Below are 14723 nucleotides of genomic sequence, written 5' to 3'. Positions count from 1 at the left end.
CACCTGTGGTGGCATTTACTTCTCAACTATATAGTACAGGTTATTCTACTTGTGCTAATATTAATTTTCTGCAAAGCAGCATTTCATATAAGGCAATAGTCATAAGTAACATGGTGTAGAACATGAAAAACATATCTCACTACTAAATAAATCCATTTTCTACATGACATAATACAAAAAGATAGCTTATAGTGGTTTAAAAAAAAAAAAACCTAAGAAACCAGAATAGTAAATGAAGCAGTTCCTGATTTCTCAAAATTCTAATAGATGATGCTGATGTCAATTGTGATATAGCCTCGTGTAATTAAAATAAGATCTTCCTTATGGTTCTTGCATCATATCCTGCTATGCTGCTGACCTCTCTGACATATGCTTACTGATATTGCAGAGATACTTTAGAATTAACTTGGAGGAAAATATCTGTGGTGGTTTGAATATCTTGACCCATAGAAAGTAGCATTATTAAGAGATGTAGCCTTGTTGGAATAAGTGTGGGCTTGTTGGAGGAAGTGTGTCACTGAGAAGGTGGACTTAGAGGTTCTATGCTCAAGCTGTACCCATTTCAGAAGAGACACTCTCCTACATGCCAGTGGAAAGATAGGTCTCCTGAATGTCCTCAGATAAAGATAGAGAATTCTCAGCTCCTTCTCCAGCACCATGTCTGCCTGAACAGTTATGCTTCCCGCCATGATGATAATGGACTTAAACTCTAAAAATTTTAACCAGCACCAATTAAATATTGTCTCTATAAGAGTTTCCTTGGTTATGGTGCTCTTCTCAGCAATAAAACCATAACTAACACAATATCCCCAAGAAATTACTCTTATCAATGCCAATAAAGAAATTATAAAGAAAATACCCAAAATGTTGAAAGGCAAGTTTCCAGAATAAAACTGTAGACACAGTAGTTCAAAGATCCAGAAGGCAACAGCAGGTTGTGTTTGTTTTCTCCTTTGATGATGATCAAGTTCTCCACCCCTTTCCTTGTCATGCTGACCATAAATTCATAGAATGTTTATAGAGAGCATGTCCTCTATGACAAAACAATGTGTCCCCTAAACCATGAGGATTGTTTCTTAGAGCTGAATCTCCTGAGCATGACAAGATGGGAAAGGAAATGTCGAAGAAAAAAAAAAAAACGGAATTTTCCAGGGGTCATATCAATGTACCAGGCTGTATCTAAGTGAAGTCATTATGAAAGGACACAACCAGGGTATGGCAGATTGTCCATGGGTTGGACTCCAGAAGCATGGTAGGTAGGAGATGGAGCTAACTATACAGGATCAGAGAAGGGGTACAACACCAGGAAGAGGGAACTATCAGCCAAAATCCAAAACTACTCAAAGCTGAAACTGCACTCACCCTTAACCATCTCTTTCTGCCTGTTTCAGCATCCCTGGGAGAGCAGATGTAGCAAGATGACTTGTGACTAAGAAGAAGCAACAGAGGGCAAATAACTCTCAGTGTATATGGTCTCCATATTCTTAATAATTTCAACCAAGCTTGAGCTGGCATAGACATGACATGATTAAACATTTTCTGTAGATTGTACTCTTAACATATAAAAATGAGGTACTTAGAAACTTAGAAGTACTTGGAAACTTCTAAGAACCACTGAATTAGAACAGGGAATATTTAATGCATCTAAAGAGAGCTGTTAAAGTGAACAATTAACCCTCTTGAGTTCAGACACCATATAAATAGATGTATTATACAGACAATATCTGTGAATACACATACTTTCTTTGTTTTGGGGAGCTCACCAGAGGTGACCACTCAGACACACAGATAATAGGTAACTGAAAATCCATGCCTATATTCAGGTATTTGAGTACTTATTTTGGGACTCAAGTACAAGTACAGTATGTAATGTCCAGAGCATGGCTTTTGTTTTGTTTTGTTTAATTTTTATTAGATATTTTTATTTACATTTCAAATGTTATCCCCTTTCTTAATTTCCCCTCTGAAAATCCCCTATCCGCTTCCCCTGAACCCCTGCTCCCCAACCTACCCACTCCTGCTTCCTGGCCCTGGCATTCCCCTATACTGGGATATAGAAACTTCACAGGATCAAGGGCCTCTCTTCCTATGCATGACCAACTAGGCCATCCCCTGCTACATGTGCAGCACAATAGTGTCTGGGTTGGTGATTGTATATGGGATGGATCTCCGGGTGGGACAGTTACTGGGTGGCCTTTCCTTCAGTTTCTGCTCTACAATTTGTCTGTGTATCTCCTCCCATAGGTATTTTGTTTCCCCTTCTAAGAAGGACCGAAGTATCCACACTGTGGTCTTCCTTCTCCTTGAGCTTCATAGAACTTGGTGCTGTGAGGGTTTGATACCCCAGTATAAGGGAATGCCAGAACAGGGAAGCAGGAGTGGGTGGGTTGATAAGTAGGGGGGGGTGGGATGGGATAGGGGGCTTGAGGGGAAACCATGAAAGGGGATAACATTTGAAATGTAAACAAAGAAAATATACAAAAAAAGAAAGCTAAAATAATCTTGCTGGAACATTTTGACCTCAGGTTTCTAGAATTGAGCAGATTTGTGTAATTTTCCATGGGGCTTCCCATCAAGGAGATAAATGCATGCCAACTTGAAGATGGCCTAAGCAAGAATACAAGATGAGGAACTTCTGCCCCATCTTGTCCTTTCACATTTTCCTGTATTCTGCCAATCAGTGCATTGGTTTAGGATAGGATTCTGTGCTAAAGAAACTCAGCATTTGAGGTCACTCTTTTCAATGGTACTGCTCACTACCCTTTTCTCCTCATGTTCATTTCACAGTACTTTTACAGAGATCATGTTCCTCTATGACAACAGAAATGCACAGGAACCATTCCTACAACCCAAAGCTACCACCCTTCACTGTACTTCTCGTAGAAGTATACACAAGGAGAAATAGACACAGAAGTTGGAAAGCACATCAGGGGTAATTGTATAGTGAGAAGGTGAAAAATACAAGATTACATTCATTTAAATCTGTACCAACAGTGTACTTTCATCCTGGAATTGGCAGAGGCTACAAACTTTACAGCAAAATTAACAGACCCACAGACCACACATTTTGCTGGGTGAAACAATGCACAGAAAAAAAAATCCATAGCAAAGTATATACAATCATTAAAAGAGTCTGTGGATGTAGCAGAAGTTAGAAATGAAAATAACCTCCACTGGCGCTTTGTGTGATTTGGGGAGTACAGCTGTCCATCCTGCTAACTAAGCCAGGAAAGGTGGGGCAGCTGTGTTCCCTGAAGAAGGCAAAAACAGGAATACTCTTCCAGGGGAGACAGGAGGATTAGCTGGTGATGACCTCAGTTGTGTTCAGGACCACCCACAATTCAAGTCAAACAAAAACTTAAAGTGCAGCATTTGTGTGCCTGGCTATTTATAAAACAAGAAGTAATCCCCTAATCTAATACACCATTCATGGAACAATTATAAATAGAGCAGTACGACCCACATTATTTTTAGAAAGATGAGTTTAGAAATCTTCGGTGGGCTTTAAATTGCTTAGACGGCGGTTCATTTTATTACGTTAATGACTCATAAACCATTTAGACTGTTTTCTGTAAAGATATACTTAGGAATGAAGATGTGTATAGAAACAATGAATGCTTCAATTAATTCATGTCAGGCACTATGATGTTAAATATATGTTAAATATATATTTAATATATATTTGTATAAATTTATATTTACTATTAAATATTTAATTTTTATATTTTTATACCATTATTATACCATTTTTTAACTAACAATTTGCCTTTTAAACAAAGATAATTACTATTTTTTCAATGGATCAAGCCATATATGAGATTAGGCTGACCTCTGGCTTTTGTGTCCTTACTTAAGCTATTTCCTTGGTTCTTCATTGTTTATAAGACACTGTTAAAATCTTCCAGGGAGTGAAAGTCTGCATTTCCATGTCTCCTCTCCAGCCACATCTTCACTGGTTTTGATAACTAATGTTTCAGTAGCAATATTGTCACTGTTTACAGTACCTGACTTCAGACACAGTGTTTTGGGCCAGTAAAAAATTATTCTGCAAACTGTGACCTACATCCTAAACTTTTGTTCATTTTCAAAGATCCAGCTCATATTTCACATTATTTTATCAACTCTACTTTAAAAGTTTAATTCCAGAATCCTATGCATTCACGTAATCAGTTTACTGCAGTGCAAATTATGGATGTGGCTCTTACCTATAAATTTCAAGATATTTGTAGACAATGGTACTTTACTCATATTAAAAACTTTATTCTTCTGTCTAAATATGTTAATTACATAGTGATCCCAATTATCTATTTCTCATATTCATGAAATCTTGTTGAGTCAATGAGCCAATATTTTATGTTATATTTTTAAAGTATGAGTTTCTGTCTCCTAACATACCACAACCCTTGTGACTAGGAGTGAAGCAGAACATGGATATTTGACTTGTTAAGTATATTTTTTAGTTGAAAAAATATGCAATATATTCAGATTGTGGTTTCCCTTCCCCACCTTCTTCCAGATGCCACTAAACTCTCAACTCACCCAACTCCACACCCTTTCTTTATCTTTATTTTTGGGAAACAAACAGGGAAACACACTAAAAAAAGTAAAAGCAAAAATATAAGAAACACATGTATACACACACACACACACACACACACACACCAAAAATATGAAAAACAAAAATATAAGAAACTCATGTACACACACACACACACCCCAACACACACCATAAGAGTGGGAAAGTAGGTTAATACAAACTAGTTCCAAGCATGTTTTGTTCACTAACGCTCCTTTTAAAAATAGAAACGAAAGGCCATTATGCATTAGTCAGGAGAGAGTAGGGTGTGGATTGTAGAGGCTTCCTATGTTCTCCTTGCTGTTTTGTTGTAGAGTCTATTGTACATTATGGCTCATAGTACAAAACTGACCAGTCCAGAAGGTCCAGTTATTCGTGGGTCTTGAGGGGACTCCTCCTGAAACCAAATAGGGGATGAGAGAGAAACGGAGCCAAGCACAGAGAAGACACGGAGTCAATCTGAATCTTGTCAAGGCCCCGTTGTATTCAGCAAAACTTGTAGTTTTTATACAAAAAGATCAAAGGGAAATAACCCTTACACAGAAGGGCAGGGGAGGGGGCAGTGGTAATTTTCCTTGGTGACTACAATGATATCTAAAAGTACATCTTGTGGTTATGACATCTGCTGTTTGCGTCAGTCAGGTCTGGTGTATTCTTGTGGTAATTGTTGGTGACCTTCATCTAGACTTAGTCAGCTTGAGGAGGGGGTTCAGCTGGGAACAGTCAGTTGGTGACCTTTGTCTGGACTTAGTCACCTTGGGGAGGAGGTCCAACTTTATGTCTTAAGACTTGGTAGTTCACTTGGATTATTATAAAGAATTTAGTTTTGGCTCCCAACACAAAACTATGTCTCTGTTGTCTCCCTTATGTTTTGGGAACTTATTTCATGCAGATTTTATATTTTGGAACAGTCAAAATAATACAGTTATCTATAGAAAATACCCCATGTGCATATATATTCACAGCCTCAGGATAGTCAGCTTAGGGTTGATGTTCCTACACAGTTTTCTTTTGTGGTAAATGTGTGTTTTGGGAAGTGTTCTATTTATGGTGTTGAGATCTCAGTATTAGTGAACATAACTTTTTGTTGAATTTTTTATAAAGCTGGGAATACAACAGAAGTTCAATTGCTAAAATACAACAAACGTTCAAGACATGAAGATGTTCTTTTCCAATATTTAGGAAAGATTAGGATGCAACAGTACCTTACTTTGTCTAAAAAATAAATGAAATAATAATATTTGTACTTCAGGTGACTGCAGTATACCATCATATAAACATACAGAAAATACAATACTTCAACAAGTCTGACCAAATATTCTTAAAACACATGGTCACTGTCTCTTCTGTCTATTTTTCTTTCTAGTTCTTGCTATTTCCTCTGTCTTATTTCTAAACCTTTACATTATACCTAGATATCTTCATTTTATCTATTAAAAATTTCATAATTTCTCTACTTTAATTTTCAAAATTAGCTTTCTTGGAGAGGAAACTTTTATTTAATAAATCAGAAATTAGATATCGATTCAAATTGTGGGTCATGACAAAAAGGTTATCATAAGCAAATGGCATTTGACACAGTAAGTGCTAAGTAAGTACTTGTTACAATGAATAGATCACTTTTATTGTATCTTTATGGTTTCATCTCTTTGTAAAGATTATGAAATCCAGGATCTTCAGATAGATCTGTTGTCTTTTCAAATGATAGTCAACATTTAATTTCTAAAGAACTCCTCACTGAGGGCACATTATATCAAATATACTGCTGATAAAAATGATTAATTTAACTTTTTTTTTGAAATTTTACCAGGAATGAGTTTATAAATACATATGGCAGAAGATTGGAAATACATGAGAGAGAAACTTACAGCTAGTGCAACTTGTACTCAGTAGTAGCAGATGTTAAATAGGATAGTGGAACTTTTTCATTTAGATTAAAAGATGAGTTTGTTTGATCTTTTAACAATATTTATTTATTAATCTCTCTCCTCTCTGTGTGTGTGTGCTCGCGTGCACATGCCTGTGTGTATACACTGTAGCTCCCTTGAGACACACCAGAAGAGGGAATCATATCCCATTACAGATGGTTGTGAGGTTCTATGTAGTTGCTAGGATATGAACACCAGTCCTCTAGAAGATCAGTCAGTGCTCTTAATCACTGAGCCATCTCCCAAACCCCTATGTGTGATTTTTTTTGTATTGTTTTTAGTAGATATTTTCCTTCATTTACATTTCAAATGCTATCCTCTTTCCTTCTATTAAATCATTCTCTCACAAAATCACTTATGTTCTTTTTTTGTGTGTATTGGCTCTTAATTTCAATCTATTATTTTTAAAATTTCAAACATGTTTCAACTGATGTTTCATATAAATCATTATAAACATATTCCACCAAAACTATACTTTTTTGTATATCCCAAAATGTAAATTCACAGGCCAGTGAGCTAATTAAGTAACAATAAAAATAAAGGACATTTTCTCATTTAAAAAGTATTTTATAGCTGAAAAAAACTGTGCACAATAAAATCTAATTCAAGGAAATTCTAAAGTAAATAAATTCCAACCGCTATCCAGTCTGGGTTTCTTCCTTTACACTTCAACATCTTTCAAATAAATCTAGAATCCTTGAGGGCTGCTTATTGTATCATTTAGCTAGCTTTATATGACATTAACATTAAATATTTATTAGAAAGAAAGAAATGAAGATTGTATTATCAAGAATAGGACATAAAGGTGATTGAACTGGCCTATTTGTTACAAATGAAAATATGATTCGTAATGTAAAAAGCTTCATATTTTGTTAAAAACTAGGAATTTTTAATTTCTTTTTTATTAGATATTTTCTTTATTTAAATTTCAAATGTTATCCCCTTTCCTGGTCCCCCCCCCCAAAAAAAAGTTCTCCCTATCTGCTCCACCTCCCCCTCCTCACTAATTCACCCACTCCCACTTCCTGCCCTGGCATTCCCCTACACTGGGGCATAGAAACTTCAGAGGACCAAGAGCCTCTCCTAACGTGGATGACCGACTAGGCCATCCTCTGCTACATATGTAGCTAGAATCATGAGTCCCACCATATGCTTTCTTTGGTTGGTGGTTTAATCCCAGGGAGATCTGGGATTACTAGTGAGTTCATATTGTTGTTCCTCCTATGGGGCTGCAAACTCCTTCAGCTTCTTGGGAACTTTCTCTAGCTCCTTCATTGGGGACACTATGCTCTGTCCAATGGATGACTGTAAGCATTCACTTCTGTATTTGTCAGCCACTGTCAGAGCCTCTCAGGAGACACCTATATCAGGTTCCTGTCAGCAAGCTTTTGTTGGTAACCACATAGTGTCTTGGTTTGGTGGTTGTATATGGGATGGATCCCCAGGTGGGGCAGTCTCTGGATGGTCATTCCCTCAGTCTCTGCTCCATATTTTGTTGCTATAACTCCTCCCATGGGTATTTTGCCCCGCCTTCTAAGAAGGATCGAAGTATCCATACTTTGGTCTTCCTTCTTCTTGAGTTTCCTATGGTTTCTTCCTATGGATTGCAAACCCCATTCAGCTCCTACAGTCCTCCTTAACTCCTACATTGCAGTCTCAGTGCTCAGTCCAATGGTTGGTTGCAAGAATCTGCATCTGTATTGGTCAGGCTCTGGCAAAGCCTCTCAGGAGATGGCTGTATCAGGCTCCTGTCAGCACTAGTATCTGGGTTTTGTGACTATATATGAGATGGGTTCCCAGGTGGGGCAGTCTCTGGATGGTCTTTCCTTCAGTCTCTGCTCCACTCTTTGTCCCTGTATTTATTTCCTTTAGAAAGGAGCAATTCTAGGTTAAAATTTTGGAGATGGGTGGGTGGCCCCTTCCCTCAACTGGGAGCTGTGCCTAACCTCGGGATATGGTTTCAACATGTTCCCTCTCTGCTTTGTTGGGTATTTCAGCTAACATCATCCTCATTGGATCTTGGAACCTTTTGCTTTTCTGGCTACTGGGACTTTCTGGTGACTAACTCCAGTTTTCCCACCCCCATTGCTGCACACCTCTGTTCGATTTCTTGACTCTTTCTACTTCTCCCACATCTCCTCTTATATCTGATCCTGCCACCTTTTCACCCTCCCTGGCTCTCTTCCCCCAAGTCTCTACCTCACTAATTATTTTGTTCCACTTTCTAAGAAGAACCAAAACATCCACACTTTGATATTCTTTCTTCTTGAGCTTCATATGGTCTATGAGTTGTATTGTATTGGTATTCTGATCATTTTACTTAATATCTACTAATCAGTGAGTACAAGTCATGTGTGTTCTTTTGTGACTGGGTTACCTCAGTCAGGATGATATTTTCAAGTTCCATCCATTTGCCTGCAAATTTCATAAAGTCATTGTTTTTAGTAACTGAGTAGTACTCCACTGTGTAAATGTACCACATTTCCTGTATCCATCCCTCTGTTGAGGAACACCTAGGTTATTTCCAGCTTCTGGTTATTATACATAAGGCTGCTATGAACATAGTAGAGCATGTGTCCTTGTTATACGTTGGAGAATTTTCAGGGTATATGCCAGGAGTGGTATAGCTGTGTCTTCAGATAGAACTTATTTCCAATTTTTTGAGGAACAGACAGACTAATTTCCAGAGTGTTTGTACCAGATTGCAATCCCACCAGCAATGGAGGGATGTTCCTCTTTCTCCACATCCTTGCCAGCATCTGCTGTCACCTGAGTTTTTGATCTTAGCCATTCTGATGGGTATAAGGTGGAATCTCAGGGTCATTTTTATTTTCATTTCCCTGATAACTAAGAATGTTGAACATTTCTTTAAGTGCTTCTCAAATATTGGAGATTTCTCAGTTGGGAATTCTCTCCTTACCTCTGTATCCTAATTTTTAAATAAGGTTATTAGGTTCTCTGGTGTCTAACTTCTTGAGTTCTTCGTATATTTTGGATGTGAGCCCTTAAGCAGATATAGGTTTGGTAAAGATCTTTTCCCAATCTGTGGGTGGCCATTTTGTCTTATTGACCATGTCCTTAACTTTACAGAAGCTTTTCCGTTTTATGAGGTCTCATTTGTTAATTGTTGATCTTAGAGCATAAGCCATTGGTGTTCTGCTCAGGAAACTTTCCCCTGTGCCAATGTGTTTGAGGTTCTTTCCCACTTTCTGTTCTATGAGATTTGTGTATTTGGTTTTATGTGGATGTCCTTAACTCACTTGGACTTGAGCTTTGTGCAAGGAGATGGCCAATTTGCATTCTTCAAAATGCCAACCACTAAAACTGTATATGCCCCAGTACAGGGGAATGCCAGGGCCAAAAAAAAAATGGGAATGAGTGGGTAGGGAAGTGGGGGGGGGAGGGTATGGGTGACTTTTGGGATAGCATTGGAAATGTAATTGAGGAAAATATGTAATAAAAAATATTAATTAAAAAAAATGCCAACCACTAGTTGAACCAGTACCATTTGTTTAAAAATACTGTCTTTTTTCTACAGAATGTTTTTGGTTCTTTTGTCAAAAATCAAGTGTCCAAAGATCTGTGGATTCATTTCTGGGTCTTCAATTCTTTTTTTTTTTTTTTTTTGTGCTTGTTTTCTTTTTCTTTTCTTTTCTTTTTTATATTTAATGTTCTTTTTTATTGGGTATTTATTTCATTTACTTTTCCAATGCTATCCCAAAAGTCCCCCACACGCTCCCCCACCCACTCCCACATCTTGGCCCTGTCGTTCCCCTGTACGAAGGCATATGAAGTTTGCATGACCAATGGGCCTCTCTTTCCACTGATGGCCTACTAGGCCATCTTCTGATTCATATGCAGCTAGAGACACAAGCTCTGGGGAGGTACTGGTTAGTTCATATTGTTGTTCCACCTATAGGATTTCAGATCCCTTTGGCTCCTTGGGTACTTTTTCTAGCTCCTCCATTGGGGGCCCTGTGATCCATCCAATAGCTGACTGTGAGCCTCAACTTATGTGTTTGCTAGGCCCCGGCATAGCCTCGCAAGAGACAGCTAAATCAGGGTCCTTTCAGCAACATCTTGCTAGTGTATGCAATGGTGTCAGGGTTTGGAAGCTGATTATGGGATGGATCCCCGGATATGGCAGTCTCTAGATGGTCCATCTTACTCAAATATTCTTACAGGCTAACTATACATGTTTTTTGTATATCAAACTACTTTTAGTATATTCAAAATATTTGATTATGTGCCCTTCTTTCCAGAAAGAAACAGAAAATTTTGAAGTGGGAGGTTTGCTTCAGATAAGTTATGTAGCAAATACTTAGGAGACAACTCACATCACAGATGGCATGTTAAAATCTGGATATTTAAACTTGTACTTATTGAATATTTTACCAGGCAATAAAGATTAATTTTTAAATATGTTTTAAGCCAATAAATATAACATGTTCAAAGTATGTGCCATGTTATTAGACAGATGGCTAAGAGCAGAGTATGATGTTTTATACTCTTTAGATCAGTCAGTGGCACATATGTGTAGATGTGGTGCACACATAAATGAGATCACAGTATGCCAGGCCAAAAAAATATTTGCCAGAAAAAGGATATTTGAAAGGAGATGAAATCTAATACATAACAATATAATTCATGTTACAATAATGTATATTTAACCTCATGCAGACATTCAGGTGTCTTTTTCTGATTTAAAAGTAATAAACCTTGCCATGACCCCATAAAATATTTTGATAGAGATTTCTTGAAATTTTTTGAATTATGTAGTTTTATAGGAGAGTCATTGTCTTTACTTGAACATTTTATTATGGGGAGTACAAAGATTTTTACTACAAATATACCAAAAATTTTTAAAATAAAAGGTTTATATATTAGTTTATGTAAATACTTAAATACATAAAACAAATATTTTATGATTTATCTTTTTTTAAAGACAGTTCTGATCAGTTTGGAGTCAAAGGAGAAAATGAAATTTTAGTTGTGTATATCCTGCAAAGCGGTTACATTCATTACAGACAATCCATGTTCATTTCCACAGAGTACCTTAATTTTCAACCTCTCCATCCTTCTCTCCCTTCCCACTCAACTCTGACATTTTTGTTGTTGTTGTTGTTGTTGCTTTCTGTTTTTATTCGAGACAGGGTTTCTCTGTGTAGTCCTGGCTGTCCTGGAACTCACTCTGTAGACCAGGCCGGCCTCGCACTCAGAAATCCACCTGCCTCTGCCTCCCAAGTGCTGTGATTAAAGGCGTGTTCCACCACACCCTCAACTGTGACATTTGTTCTTTCTTTTTTCTTCTTCCCTGCCTCAAGTCCAATTAATATCAACCTGCTACTCTTGGAAGAATACATATGCTTTATGGGAAATCAATAATTCTCTTGAGAAGGCAACTATTTTTTTTTAAACAAAGAGATTACCCCACCCAGGGATCCATCCCATAATCAGCCACCAAACACAGACACTATTGCATATGCCAGAAAGATTTTGCTGAAGGGACATTGTTATAGCTGTCTTATATGAGGCTATGCCAGTGCCTGGCAAACACAGAAGTGGATGCTCACAGTCATCTATAAGATGGAACACAGGGCCCCTAATGGAGAAGCTAGAGAAAGCACCCAAGGAGCTGAAGGGGTCTGCACCCCTATAGGTGGAACAATGTGAACTAACGACCACACCAAGAGCTCGTATCTCTAGCTGCATATGTAGCACAAGATGGCCTTGTCAGCCATCACTGGGAAGAGAGGCCCCTTGGTATTGCAAACTTTATATGACCCAGTACAGGGAAATGTCAGGGCCAAGAAGCAGGAGTTGGCGGGTAGGGGAGCAGGGCAGGGGGAGGTTATAGAGAACTTTTGGGATAGCATTTGAAATGTATATAAAGAAAATATCTAATAAAAATGAAGAAAAGATTCTTACTTTATTGCCAAATTACAGTGTCAGTGATCATCAAACTATTATGCAGGATGCACTAGAAGTGGTAGACTATGAAAGTACTCACATCTGCTCACACAAACTTTTACCCGAGACCTATTACTTTACTATGAGTCACATTATACCTGCACTTACATTCAGAATCTACCTAACTTTACAATGGTTTACGACAGTAGCTGTAAAGTGCACAGTACTTCTCTCAGCATTATCTTCCATTGCTAGTCTTTATGCTAGGGCAAGTAAATTTTCCTAGGTGACACAGAATTACACTGCTGCAAAAAGAACTCTTTTAGTGAACATTAAAGAAACTCTATAAGTAAAAATATACCAGGCTCATTTTTTTATGTTTAGTACTAACATTTAATTGTATTACATATATTCTTCAATATTGATATCAAAGCCCAGACAATAACAACTTCCCTACCGAAGCATTCAAGTCAAAGAAACTCCTAACACTGACTCTCGATGCTTTCCATACTGGGCGGTAATGCAATTAAAGAACTTCTACCTTGTCTGTCTTTCCTTGTACCCCAAAGCTTTGCAATTGAGGATCTGTACCTTGTTTTTTACTTTACTAATGATGTAGACGTCTCTATTTGTTGAATAGCCAGCATAGAAAAGACTTTAGGAAAACTATTTTAATCATGCAACTGAATACTGTTAAGGAAAAGTTTACATATTATATATGAGCAAGCTTATCAACACATAATGGAAGACTATTCTACTGTGAAAGACAGCATACAACCATACTTATAACAACACAGTTTAGAAAAATACATATTAGAATAGAATAATCCTCAGTGTCTTCTCTCTCTCTCTCTCTCTCTCTCTCTCTCTCTCTCTCTCTCTCTCTCTCTCTTTCTCTCTCTCTCTGACTTGCAAAAACATGCACAGGGATAGAAAAAATATTTTTTCATATATAAGATCTACAAATGGATATAAGCCATATAATAGGAGAAAATGTAGATTGTGGGTTTACACACCTGTAATCCTAGCACTTGGGAGGCTGGGAAAAAAGCATCAGTATCAATCTTGACATCATAGGTAGACAATGTCTTAAAAATACGTGGAGGTATATATATATGTATGTATATCCTAAGCCTTCTTAAGTACTGCCACTCCCTTATGACTAAGCATTCAAATATATGAACCTTTGGTGGCCATTATTTTCAATCTATCACAGTGTAAAATCATTATCTGGTATATTTTGATACGATCCTGGGACAGAGAAAACAGGTAGAAAATGAAGACATTTTAATAAATAAGTGGTTTGATCTCGTAAAACTGTGCTATTATAACATCACAAATATGCTATGCTATTATTGTACAAAGTCAGTAAATTGGGAAAAATTTCAGAACATCTAAACTTTTCCATTTCCTTGACAACTTTTGTTGAAGACTTAGTAAGGTAATTTGAAAATAGTTACACTGAACAAAGTCCTAATTGTTTACAGAAAGCTACTCATGCCTGCATTTGAAGCAAATAGAAGGTTTTCATAAGGAATACACACACTTTCAAGTGACAGAAAGAAATTGATGCTCTCTCTCTGTGTGTGTGTGTGTGTGTGTGTGTGTGTGTGTTTCTATGCTGTGAGGTATGGAGAAGTATAATAAGAAGTGCTGCCAATAGGCACACAGTCAAAGAGGTTCTTTTGTGTCTTGATCACATTTCAAGATCTTATCTGGATAAGTCTGAAACAATTCAAAGGTTTTGACAGAATAAATTACATCTGTGTTTTAGTTAGGGTTACTATTACTGCGATGATGCATCATAACTAAAGCAACTTGGGAAGAAAAGATTTCCTTGGCTTCTGTATCACTGCTGATCTTTGAAGGAAGTCAGGAAAGGAATTCAAATAGGACAAGAACCTAGAGGCAGAAGCTGATGCAAAAACTATAGAAAGGGTGTTACAAGTTGCCTTATCATGGCTTGCTCAGTAGGGCGCTACTTACAAGTTGCCTTATTATGGCTTGCTCAGTCTTCTCACTTATAGAAGCCAGAACCACCATCCCAGTAGTGACCCCACTCACAATGGTCTGGGCCTATCCACATCAATGACTAATCAAGGAAATGGCCAATGGGCTTGCCTACTGCTGATTTTATGGAAGCATTTTATTAGTTGTGGATCCATAATCTTATGAATCCACCTTGAGTGAAACTGACATAATTCTAACCAGAATATTTGTGTCTTCATTTTTAATAAGACATCCTCACATGCACATTTGTACAGACCAGACTTTGAGACTCAAATTCTAATGTGATTGTAGGAACTCCT

The sequence above is a fragment of the Mus musculus genome, chromosome 5 (genome assembly GCF_000001635.26).
Source record: "Mus musculus strain C57BL/6J chromosome 5, GRCm38.p6 C57BL/6J".
Classification (NCBI taxonomy): Eukaryota; Metazoa; Chordata; class Mammalia; order Rodentia; family Muridae; genus Mus; species Mus musculus.
Note: the sequence above shows the minus strand (reverse complement) of the source record.